This window comes from Octodon degus, unplaced genomic scaffold (genome assembly GCF_000260255.1).
Source record: "Octodon degus isolate 3935 unplaced genomic scaffold, OctDeg1.0 scaffold00062, whole genome shotgun sequence".
Taxonomy (NCBI): Eukaryota; Metazoa; Chordata; class Mammalia; order Rodentia; family Octodontidae; genus Octodon; species Octodon degus.
This window is the reverse complement of record NW_004524638.1, coordinates 1,504,110-1,515,485: the sequence shown is the minus strand read 5'-3', so window position 1 is coordinate 1,515,485 and position 11,376 is coordinate 1,504,110. Positions and strand designations below refer to the sequence as shown.

The following is an 11,376-nucleotide window of genomic DNA, read 5'->3' as shown; positions in this document are numbered from 1 at the left end:
GATCTATTGTTTTGAGTAGTGTCGGAGACAAGATGTTTCCCTGCTTACACTGGAAGATAAAGAAGGCAGTCAGACCGCAGAGCCACTCCGGATTCAAGGCCCTGTAGGCAGTAGGACTAGGACAATTGGTACCCATGCTGTGACTTCGACGCAGAGCAACTCATGCTGAGCCACCCCCCTGGCTCTGGGGTAAGGCCTGTGACCTTTAGCTCAAAGCCTTCAGGAGATCCCTGACACAGCCACCGCCAGTGGCTTTTACCCAGGCACAACAGGAGTCCTGAATGCAAACTGTCCTGTAGGTTGTCTGAGTCTCTGGTTCAAACAATCATCCCCTTCCTGGAGTGGTGTCCAACCAGCCAAGCGATCCCTCCAGGGAACGTGGCAGGAGCCTCGGTAGGAGTCACTCACCAGCTACCGCAGCTCTCAGCACCTGCTGGTCGGTTTCACCACTGTGTTTCTCCTCGAGGCCCTCTGCAGTCCCCTTCTTTCACTTTGTCTCTGTAGAGTTGGTCTTCCTCATGAGCTGGATAGAAAATGGAGATTGTCCCTTCTCTTTTCCACGCTGTGTTCTGTCTCTTCAGTTTCTCTCCACAAAGGACAACGTGTCCTCCTCTGCTCAGCTCAAGCATTCCCAGGGCTGTGACGGACTCGCAGGCTGAGCCCTGATTGCCAGGAGAGGACACTCCCCTGGCCCCTCCTGCAGGACACCAGACTCCTCCCCCACACTAGCCCCTGCTGAACAAAATTGCCTGGACTCCTGAAGCTCCCGGCACAGTGAGGGAGAAAGACCCTTCCAACTGCAACCGTGCTACCAGGGAAGCTTGAGCCTAAAATGGACTTCATCTAATCAAGATCGGGAGGACTTTGCCGAGCTGCGGCAACAGAGAGACCAAGAACTCTTTGGCAACGTGTAAAGACCTTGAAGCCAAAAGCAAAGCATCAGTTAGTTTTTGCTGCACAACAAACCATCCCAAAACTCAGTGGCTCAAATAACTTCAGCCTAATTTCTGTGAATTGACAAAATGGGTGGAATAGGAGGGGAAATTTCCCTCCAATCTCGACTGGACTGAACTGGTACATCTGGGGTCATCTTCCAAGCCAACACACATGGCATATTCAGTTTTGCCTAAGTATTCATGCTCCAGCTGAGTAATCCAGGTTTGCTGTTGAAATGGCAGCATGGGTTTAGACAAAAACCAAATGAAGCTACCAGGCTTTTCAAAATATAGAATCAGGACTCATACAACCTCGTTTTTGCCATATTCTATTGGTTAATGCGTTTTTGTCTTTGTTTTGGTGGTATTGGGAGTTGAATGCAGGGCCTGTGTTCTGAGCTATATCCCCTACTGCTTCTTTTTTTCTTTGGGACAAAGTCTCACTAAGTCAGTGAGTTGCCCGAGATCGGCTTGAACTTGTGATCTTACTGCTGAGGATTTCCAGAAGGCTGGGACTACAGACATGTGCTATCATGCCTGACATAGTGAATCCCTTTCTAAAAAGAACCAATAGGATCCAGAATCTTAGAAGAGGATTTCTGGGTGTTCTAATCCAGGTAACAAAGAGTAGGTTCTTATCTAATGTTTTAGTGAATGGAAAGACAAACATGGACCCATCCTTAGCATCTCCAGTCCACGGAGTATTGCACTAAAGTACAGAAACCAGTTTTTCTACTTTGGATTCTTTGATTTCTTTTTTTGTTTTGTTTTGATTTGTACTGTGGCTGCTTGTAAACTCCACTCTCTTGCCTTCGCTACAATAGTGAGGTTAGAGAGGTTCATCTAAAATATAAAACTGATCTTGAAACCTTCCATAAGTCCCTAAAGTTTACCAAGCAGAATCATCAGGAGAAGCTGCTTAAAGCACACGTTCTGCCCTCCGTTCTACACTTCCAGAACTCAAGTTTCTGGCCTAGAGAACTGAGATTAATATTTTGGAAAGCTGTCCCACAGCTTCAGACATCAAACTATGTCCCGCCTAGTTAGATGCTGTGGATTTACCTTTGGGAACTTCTGGTTGCAAAGCTGTCCTGATTCAGATTCCAAGTAAACTGTAAGGCCCTCCAGGTTAGTATTTACTGTATTAACTCTAGTGCCTACTGAAGGGACTGGTATAAAATCAAGCCAATGGATCAAAGTACGTACGTGTGGGTGGCTGAGTGGATGAGCGAATTGTGGTATATCATACAATAAAATAGCACTGAGCTTTAAATGGAAGAGAATTATGACATATGTCATTATAGAAGTGAACCTTAAGCACAGTATTGCTAAGTGACATAAGAGAGACAAGAAGACAAACACTGCGTGACTTGACTGTGTTTATGTGAGAGCTCAACAGTAGTCAAATTCACAAGAGATAGAAAGGGGAACAATGGTTTCCTGGGGTTGATGGAAAGAGGAGATAAGGAGTTATTTAATGGGTATAGCTTTAATTTTTTAAGATAAAAGGAGGTCTGGAGATGGATGGTAGAGGTGGTTGCATGACAATGTGAATGTATATATTACAATAATTATAAAGTACATTTAAAATAGTTACATGGATTTTACCTATTAAATTAAAAACAAAACAAAACTTCAACCAGTGAAAGTGTGGACAGTCACCAGGCATTTGCTGAATACCATGAGGCTTGAAACTTTTTCTGGTACAATGACTTTGCCAGGAGTCAGCCTGTGGTCTCTATTGAGATCTGGATTCTTTAAGGTCGTGGCCTTGTACATATTCCTCGGAGGCTCTGATGAGCACCACTCATCTGAGGCTGGGCCATGAGCAGGGGGCTCTATTTGTGTCCAGTTCCCAGGCCTCAACCCTTCTGCCTTCCCTATGGCTTTCCAGCGCATGGTCTTCACTGTTTCCCTTGCAGCCTCTGCCCCACGGCTGTGTCTCTCCTCAGACTCCTACAACAGTTCCTGCCCCAGGCAGACCCAGGTGATTCAGGTATACTCCCCAGCCCCAGGCCAGTCCCCTTGGGCAAGGAAACTAGATAGAGCCAGAGCAGCTGCTTTCAGAAATTTCTATGCTGTTTTCTGCCTGCTGGAACAATATAAGGTAAATCTACCTCTCTAGGTAGGTCCCCCTCCACTCCACACAACCTCTCTCCAAATACTCAAGTAGCTTTGAGGATTCCTCAGACCTTCAGTTCCTCAGAAGAGATTTCCAGACCCTTCCTGTATGGGGCTGCCTTTGCCTGACCCCACAGCAGCTGATTCATGTTCACTTAAAACATGGCTCACAGAAGTAAACACATTCTTCAGATGGCATCTGACCAGTGCAGAGCGGAGCAGGATTATTGTTTCCACACTGTAGACTCAAATTTTCTGACTCCTGAAGTGAATCCAAATATTCATTATGTTTTTAAACTTAATTTATGAGCCCAAAGTCTGCTTGTTTAACCACACACTTTGGACATCAGCTTTAAGTGAAATCAGATCGAAGCCCTTAGAGATGCAGTTCGTCAGAGATTCCCTGACTGCACCCACATTGAGTAGCTATGGAGCCATCTTCATTCTTTTACCATTTGTTAGGGAACTTGGTTAATTGGCCTATGAAGCTGGAACCCCTCTGGGCACTCACCCCATTTATAGTCATGACTTGCTCACCTCCTCCTCCTCTTACAGTGAGATCAGTTATTTTGGGGGACCCCAGGGGGTCTCAAGTGGCCTCTAAACAGGTCTCTCAGGGTCACCTATACTAGGCTTTCTATGGCCTTCAGCCCTTGGAGTCCTCCCAGAACAGAAGGTCTACCTAGGAGGGTCTCCCAGAGGCCCTAAAGCCAAAAGCTCCTCTTCTCTTATCCTGGGTGCCCCTGGTGATTGTTGGTTCCTACCTTTTCCTAGCAAAGCCTCCTCTGCTTGCAGCCCTTTCTGGATGGGGGCACAAGGGATGCTTTCAGGAGCCCTGTTCTCTCAGTCTTTGTAGTTCATCCCCAAGTTGAAACACAGCATGGGAAGTATGGCTAGATTACCCTTGAGAATTCTTTGCCATGTTTGACCTTGACCACATACTAAGCACAAACAGTACAACCCCTCAGAATCACTGGATATATTTCCTGGACCCCCCTTCCCCATTGTGTACATGCTACAAAGGTGAGACCTAACTAGCAAAGTCAGTGAAGTAGAGAGATAGAATCAAAATATTGGGTCGGTGAGACAGCTCAGCAGACCAAGCGCCTGCTTAGACAAGCACAGAAACCAATCCCCAGCATCATGTGGTATGTACTGAGCTAGTCACCAACACCAGGCATGGTGGCTCAGTCCTGTAGTCCCAGCACTGGGGAGGCTGAAAACAGGAAGATCACCATAAGTCCAAGCTGTGTAGTGAGACCCTGTATCAAATACATTAAAAAAAAGAACCCAAATATTAAAACTAGGAATAAACTGCAGTCTTCTGAGATCTCCAGAAAAATCATACTAAGAAAAATAAAATAAAATAAAATAAAAAGCTCTTAACAGGCTCAAGGCATTTTCATCATATTTATCTGTAAACTGTAAGAAAAGCCATTGCGAAATTACATTTTGTGTCAAAAATCCTATGGGTTCATCCAATCCATAGCTCTCCTGTCACCCCAATCTTTTACTGTTCCTTTTCAGTAGATAACAATGTTTTACTTAGAAAAAGGTTGGCAAAATCCAGCAGAGAAATTGCTAGAAAACATGATTTTTTAAAAAAACTGAGTTGAATGAATTTTTCCTTGAGGGTAAGTTAAGTGATGAAAAAAGGTAAGCGGGTGGATGCCATATTTTTTCTGATTGAGAGGTGACGTTCCTTTCCTATTTGCTATTTTTTCTGTGGGTGGTCTCTGACTCAGACTTTTCAACAGTGTATAGAAAAATGATCATTCTTATCTGTATCTCAACTTACTCGTGTGTGTAGTGGATTTCTATAGTGCTTTTCATGATCTCCAAAAGGAAAATGGGACCAGCAACACCAATGACAGAATGACCCCATCTGTTTCTGTACTCATTAAAGATGTTATGAGCATCTTCCTTTCATTCTTTCAACAAATACTTATTGAGCAGCAATCATATGACAGACACTGTTCTTGGTGCTTAGGAAATCCCTGAAAGATAAACAAGCATAGGGGAGGCACTGGGGTCTTGGGGATTTTGGTTCAAGACAGACAGGGGTGAAAGGCAAGAGCCTGCCCCTTGAAGCATTGTGCCCTCCTCTTGGGATAATAAAACACACTTATTATGAGTCTAAAAATGAGATCACATAAAGTGCCCTGCATGATGGCAGGCTGTCTTAGGCCAAATGGAGAAATGTCACTTCCCTTTGGTGCTCTTGCCCGGAGCAGCAGACAGTACAGCTGGATTCTGGTGCAGAGAAGGTTTGTTTAGCCATCTGGTGGATGAGGCACATAGGGCACCTGAGAGAAGGCGGGTGGTGCATGGGGGCGGGCAGCAGAGAGTAGGTGCCTGCTTCCCATTTATGACTGATGCTAGCTGCCATGTCTTGTGGGGCAATAAATAAAACCCCCTCTTTCCCTCCTGAGGGTCAAACCAGCAGGCAGATGTAGCAAGCATGAAGAGATGAAACACAAGATCCTTGAGGTTGAGAATATTGACAGTAGATGATGGCTCACACACCTGGCCCAAAGACTGGCTAATGTCTGTTGTCCCCTCGAGTCTAGACTCAGGCACTCTCCCACTGTGTTTTGGGCTTTTTACCTGGTTAACTCTGGTTAACTCTACATGAGCAAGGCCCAGGTGTGTTACTGTAAGGATGTTCCTCCGAGGAAGAATGTAGCAAGGGAAACATTCACCATTCTTGCTACCATGTATCCATCCAATTCCATTCTAAATCTCTAATGCAGCAACTTAACCTATCAATATTATATAAGAAGTCCTTAGGTGCCTTACTGTAGTTCTTTCGCTCTCCCAGTCTATCCAAATTTTGTTTTGAGAAAGTACAAAAGAAGGCCGAGGAATCTGCATTTTAACGTACACCCTGAGAATGCAATCATAATATCACATTTCCAAATGACTACACACATTTTAAATTTTTTTTAATGTTTTATTTGGCACAGGGTCTCACTACCTGCTTGGAGCAGACTAGCACACATGTGCTACCAGGGATCGAACCCCGGTCCTTGCACTTGCCAGGCAGGCACTTAGACCTCCGAGCTGTCTCCTTGGCCCTACATACATTCATAGAGTAGTTTTCTTGGAGGTGATCTTTGCTGATCACTCAACAATAATTACTTAACAGAGAATCTACTGAGAGCTGTGCTCCCAGCTGGCAGTGAGTATTGAAGCAGGGGAAAACTCTTTTCCATTTAGTAAATTCGTTGATTAATCACATTAGTAGAGACAGAGAGTAGAGCTGTGGTTGTAGGAACTTGGAGCAGGGAGAATGAGAGGTTGATGTTTGATGGGGACAGTTTCAATTTGATATAGAAGAGATCTGGAGACGGAGGATGGCACTAGCTGCACAGTAAGTTGCATGTACCACTGTCCCTAAGCTGTGTACATAAAATGATAAGCTCTTAATAGTTTCATCTATTATTTTGTAAGTCATTATAAAATTAGTTATCATGCATATATATTAACAGAAGGCCTAAAACTTACAAAACACAAGACAATTAAATTAATGTACATTTTAAGATATATTGTTGATTCTGGATTACAATAACTTTTCTCTTTTTCTTGCTATTGTCTAAGACTAAAAATAAGTAAAATTTTGTATTTTACTTATTTATTCAGTTACTCACATAAGCGAAGACATGCAATATTTAAGCCCAAGTGTCTGATTTACCTCACCTAATATTATGATCTCAAGGTGTACCTAGTTTCCTTCAAATGATTTGAGTTTATCCTTTTTTTTTTTTTGTACAGGGTCTCTTTATATGGGGGTCGAACCCAGATCCTTGTGCTTACCAGGCAGGCCAGATGCTTAGACTGCCAAGCTATTTTCCCAGCCCTTGAGTTTATCCTTCATTATGGAAGAATGGGACAGGGCCTGGGGAGATGGCTCAGTGCAATAAGCGCTTCCCTGGCAAGCGCAAGGGCCTGAGTTCAATCCCGTTCTGCAAAAAAACTAAAAAAAAAAAAAAAAAACCATTGTTTGGGGATGGGGAGATGGCTCAGTGGAATAAGCATTTCCCTGGCAAGTGCAAGGACCTGAGTTCAATTCCCAGTTCCGCAAAAAAAAAAAAGTACTCCACTGTGTGTAAACCCATGTTTTCTTTATCCTTTCATCTGGTGATAGTTTTATAGACTGCTTCCAAGATTTACCTGCTACGCGTTGTGAATACTATGGGTATGCATGCATCTCCGTGGTATGTCTCTCACTTTTTTGGAAAGAGACCCAGCAGGGGAATAGGTAGGTCAAAAGGAATTTCTACTTTTAATTGTTTGAGGACTATCTAATCTCCACACCAATTTCCATAGTTCTTATACCAGTTTACACTCCCAACACAATGAATAAGGGTTCTTTTTCTCCCAAAACCTCTCCTGCATTCATTATTGGTTGATTTCTTAAGGATGATAGAATCTCAGTGCTGTTTTAATTCACATTTTTCTTTTTACTTTTTTTTTTTTTTTTTTTTTTACACTGGGTTAAGGACAATTTATTGTTTTTATGTACAGAAAACTCAAGAGTACACTTAGCCCGGTTTAGTGGCAAGCTTTTTAGCCTTTGCTTTCTCCAGCTTGGCAATATGAGCCACAGATTTTAGACCAAGAATGTTGCCTCCCAGTGACGGCAGATCTCATCATATCTGTCATTGTAGTTGGTCCTGATGGCCTCCACCAGCTTAGCCAGAGCGCCCTTGTCCTCTGAGTTGACTTGTGTGAAGGCGACAGTGGTACAGGTCTTCCTGTGGACCAGACTCCCCAGCCTGGCCTTCCCCTTGATGATGCAGTAAGGGACCCCCATCTTGTGACACAGGGCAGTCAGAAATACGACCAGCTCGATGGGATCCACATCATGTGCAATCACCATGAGCTGAGCCTTCTTGTTCTCTACCAGAGTGGTGACGGTGTTGACACCTGCTCTGAGGACCGGTGGCCTCTTAGTGGGGACATCCCCTTTGCCAGCAGCTTTCTTCTCTGCCCGGGCCAACAGCCTCTGCTGCTTCTCTTGCTTGGTCTCTGGTCTGTACTTGTGGGCGAGCTTAAGCAGCTGGGTAGCTGTTTGGCGGTCTAAGGCCTGGGTGAACTGGTTAATCGCAGGGGGCACCTTCAGCCGTTTCTACAGGATGGCCCTCTGTCGCTGCAGCTGGATGTAGTGGGGCCATTTGACAAAGCGGGTGAGGTCTCTCTTGGGCTGGATGTCCTGTGCAATGCCAAAATTCTTAGGCCTCTTCTCCAACAGGGGATTTACCATCTTCTTGGCCTCCTGCTTCTTCACGATAGCAAGGGCCGGGGCCACCTTCTTGCCCTTGGCCTTCTTCCTTTTTGGCATCTCGGCCGGCTGACAGAAAGAGAAAGCTAATTCACATTTTTCAAAAGACCAGAGATTTTGGATATTTTTTCATGTAGACTGTTGTTGACTTTGTATTTCGTCAACCGAGAAGTGTCCATAAATTTCACTCATTTTTGCATTGGGTCTTTGAATTTCGGGAGGGGGCGGTCTATTTTAGTTTTTTTATATTCTGGGAATTAGTCCTTTGAGGATTAGCTGGAAATATTTTTCTCATCTGTAGGCTGTATCTTCCCTCTTGGTGGTTTCCTTTTCTGTAGAGAAGCATTTCAATTTGATATGATCCCATTTGTGGATTCCTGGTGCTAATTCTTACTCATTTGAGGATCTACTCAGAGCCTGCACTTATGTCTTCAAGAGTTTGCCTATTTTGCCTTCCAACAGATTGTTGCTATTTTAATGTTTAGATCTTTGATTCATGTTGATCTTAGCTTAGTACATGGTGAGAGATATGGGCCTAAATTCAATATTCAGATGTGAATGGCCAGCTTTCCCAGGCCCATTTGTGTGAAAGAGGCTATGTCTTTCCTCTAGACAGTGCTTTGGGCTCCTTCGGCACATGTAAGGTACCTGAGTGTGCCGGAGCTTGTTTCTGCATCTTCTGCTCTGATTCACTCGTCCTCTTTGTGCCAGCACCAAGCAATTTTTACCATTGTAGCTCAGAATCCAACTTCAAGTCTGTGCTAGCTCCATTTTTGCCCATTACCCAGGGCTACTTTTGCTTTGTGTGTCTCTTCTGGTTCCACATGAATTTTAGGGTTGTTTTCTTCAGCTTTGTGAGGAATGCTATTGGCTTTTTGATTATGTTAAATCTCTGTAACAGCTTTGGAAGTATGGCCGTTTTTGACTACATTGGTTCTGCCTACCCAGGGGATAGCTTCTCATTTTCTGATGTCCTCTTCCATCTCTTTTTACAGAGTAGTATCATTTTCATTGCAGAGGTCTTTAACTTCCTTGGTTAGTTAACTACTAAGTATTTCATTTTTCTTGATGGATTGTGAAAGATATTGTTTCTCTAATTCCTCTGTCTCTCTGAGTTTATTATTGCTGTAGAGGAACGTTACTGATTGAGTATCTAAATCTACCTCATTTGGGAAAAGTATCAAAATATGTGAGTGAGCACGCCTCTGGCATCTGACAAGAGCAACCTTTTCTGTGTCCAGTGGCACAAAGTCTGGGTAAGAGATCTATCTGCGCTGGACCAATTGAGTTCCTTCAGGATTTTACATGTGCAGAGAGGGATGCAAAGATGTAGGAATGGGGGGTATTCACGGTGGTTGCAGGAGATCCCAATATAGCTCAACAATTATCAATGAGAGTTAAGCATGTGCCCAGTTTATAAGCTAGAAATTCCATCTCACTATACTTAAATAAATTAGTGCATATGTCCTCCAAAAAACAGGTACAAAGGTCTTTGTAGTAACCTTACTTATAATAGCCCCCAGCTAGAGATAACCCAAATGTTCATAGAAAGTAGAATGGATTAGACACTTGACATAAGCATACACCAGAGTACTTCTCTGCAATAAAAAGGTGAACTATAAACCACAAGCAGCCACCTGGACAGGTCTCACAGATATAATGATAAAAAACCACTCAGGAACAAAGGAGTGTGTAGTGTGGCTATTGACCAGATACATCAAGGTCATAAGTGGGCGGAGCTAATATAGTAATAGAAGTCAGAAGAGTGAAGTGAAAACCAGGAGGAGGCACACGAAACTCTTCAAAGGCGTTAGAAATAGTCTGCATTTTGAACATGCTGGTAGTTTACACAGGTGTAGATCCACTTAAGATGAACTTATAAGATTTATGCACTTAACTTTCTATAAATTGCATCTCAAGAAAAAGAAAACAAAGCCCACTAACCTGAGTATTAGGGTTTGCGTCTAGTTGTCCCCCCAAAGCCTCATGCAGTTGTAGGATAGACTGATTAGTTCATGATTCAATGCTGGGATTATGGGTGTGAGTGCTGCTGGGATTGTGGGCGTGAGTGCTACACCCGCCCTGGGGCAGGGAGCCTGGTGCTGTATAGGGAAAGCGGAGAGGCTTGCTCTCTGCGTCTGCTGCTGCTGCTGTTGCTGCCACTGCTCCTCCCTTTTCACTCTTGCTATTTTGCTGTTTTCTGCCACCATGAACTGCTGCCCTCTTCCATGTGCCACTCTGCCTTGGGGCCAGCAAAGTATGGACAGAAACCTCCACAAACTGTGAGCTAAATGAACCTTTCCTTCCTTAATTCTGGGTGTTGAGTATTTTGTCCCAGCAAGGAGATTAAAGTAACAAGACAATGAGGAATGTTGAGGGTTGGCAGCACTGGGGGCTGCACTCCAACTGGACTATGGCTGTGAAGTGTTCTCATCTGTGTCCTTGCCTGCCCAGCCTCTCTTGTTCCCTGCCTGCAGTGGGATCCAGGTTCCCTTGCTTGTCTGCTGACCCTGGAGGGGTCTGCTTGAACTCCTACCAAGAAATTCCTTCCCAGTCATGTTGGTCCACGTCAGCCTCTACTGTCCTCAATCAAGCCCCTAACATTAAGAATAACAGAGAACTGGTTGACACTGGACACCCTCAGCACTGCCCTGTGGAAGACTCTAACCAGTCCCTTGGCTGCTCCCTAAACAGCTGGCAGGTTTCAAGGCATCACTGTCTTCATGGCTGTCATCTCAGCCACAGCATAATCATGAAAGGACCCTACCAGGATCTGACATTTATCAAGGGGATCACTTTAATGCTCTTAAAATTATCAAATTTAAGTTAAATGCTAACTTATTCAAATTAAAAGTATTAAATTTTAATTACTAAACTAGTTCCATGAATTTCTTTTTTCTAGATCCAGGATTAATTAGCCCACTTGTAATCCAAGCATGAGAGAGGCTGAGGCAAGAGAAAGAATTACATATTCAAGTCCTGCCTGGGCAAGAGAGAGAGAGAGAGAGAGAGAGAGAGAGAGAGAGAGAGAGAGAG

The 11,376-nt window shown here is 43.9% G+C and overlaps 1 pseudogene; it reads right to left on the bottom strand.

Annotated features, from left to right (window-relative positions):
• Window positions 1–7,600: 7,600 nt before the first annotated feature.
• Window positions 7,601–8,406, bottom strand: LOC101593079 (annotated as a pseudogene).
• Between the last annotated feature and the right edge of the window lie 2,970 nt (window positions 8,407–11,376).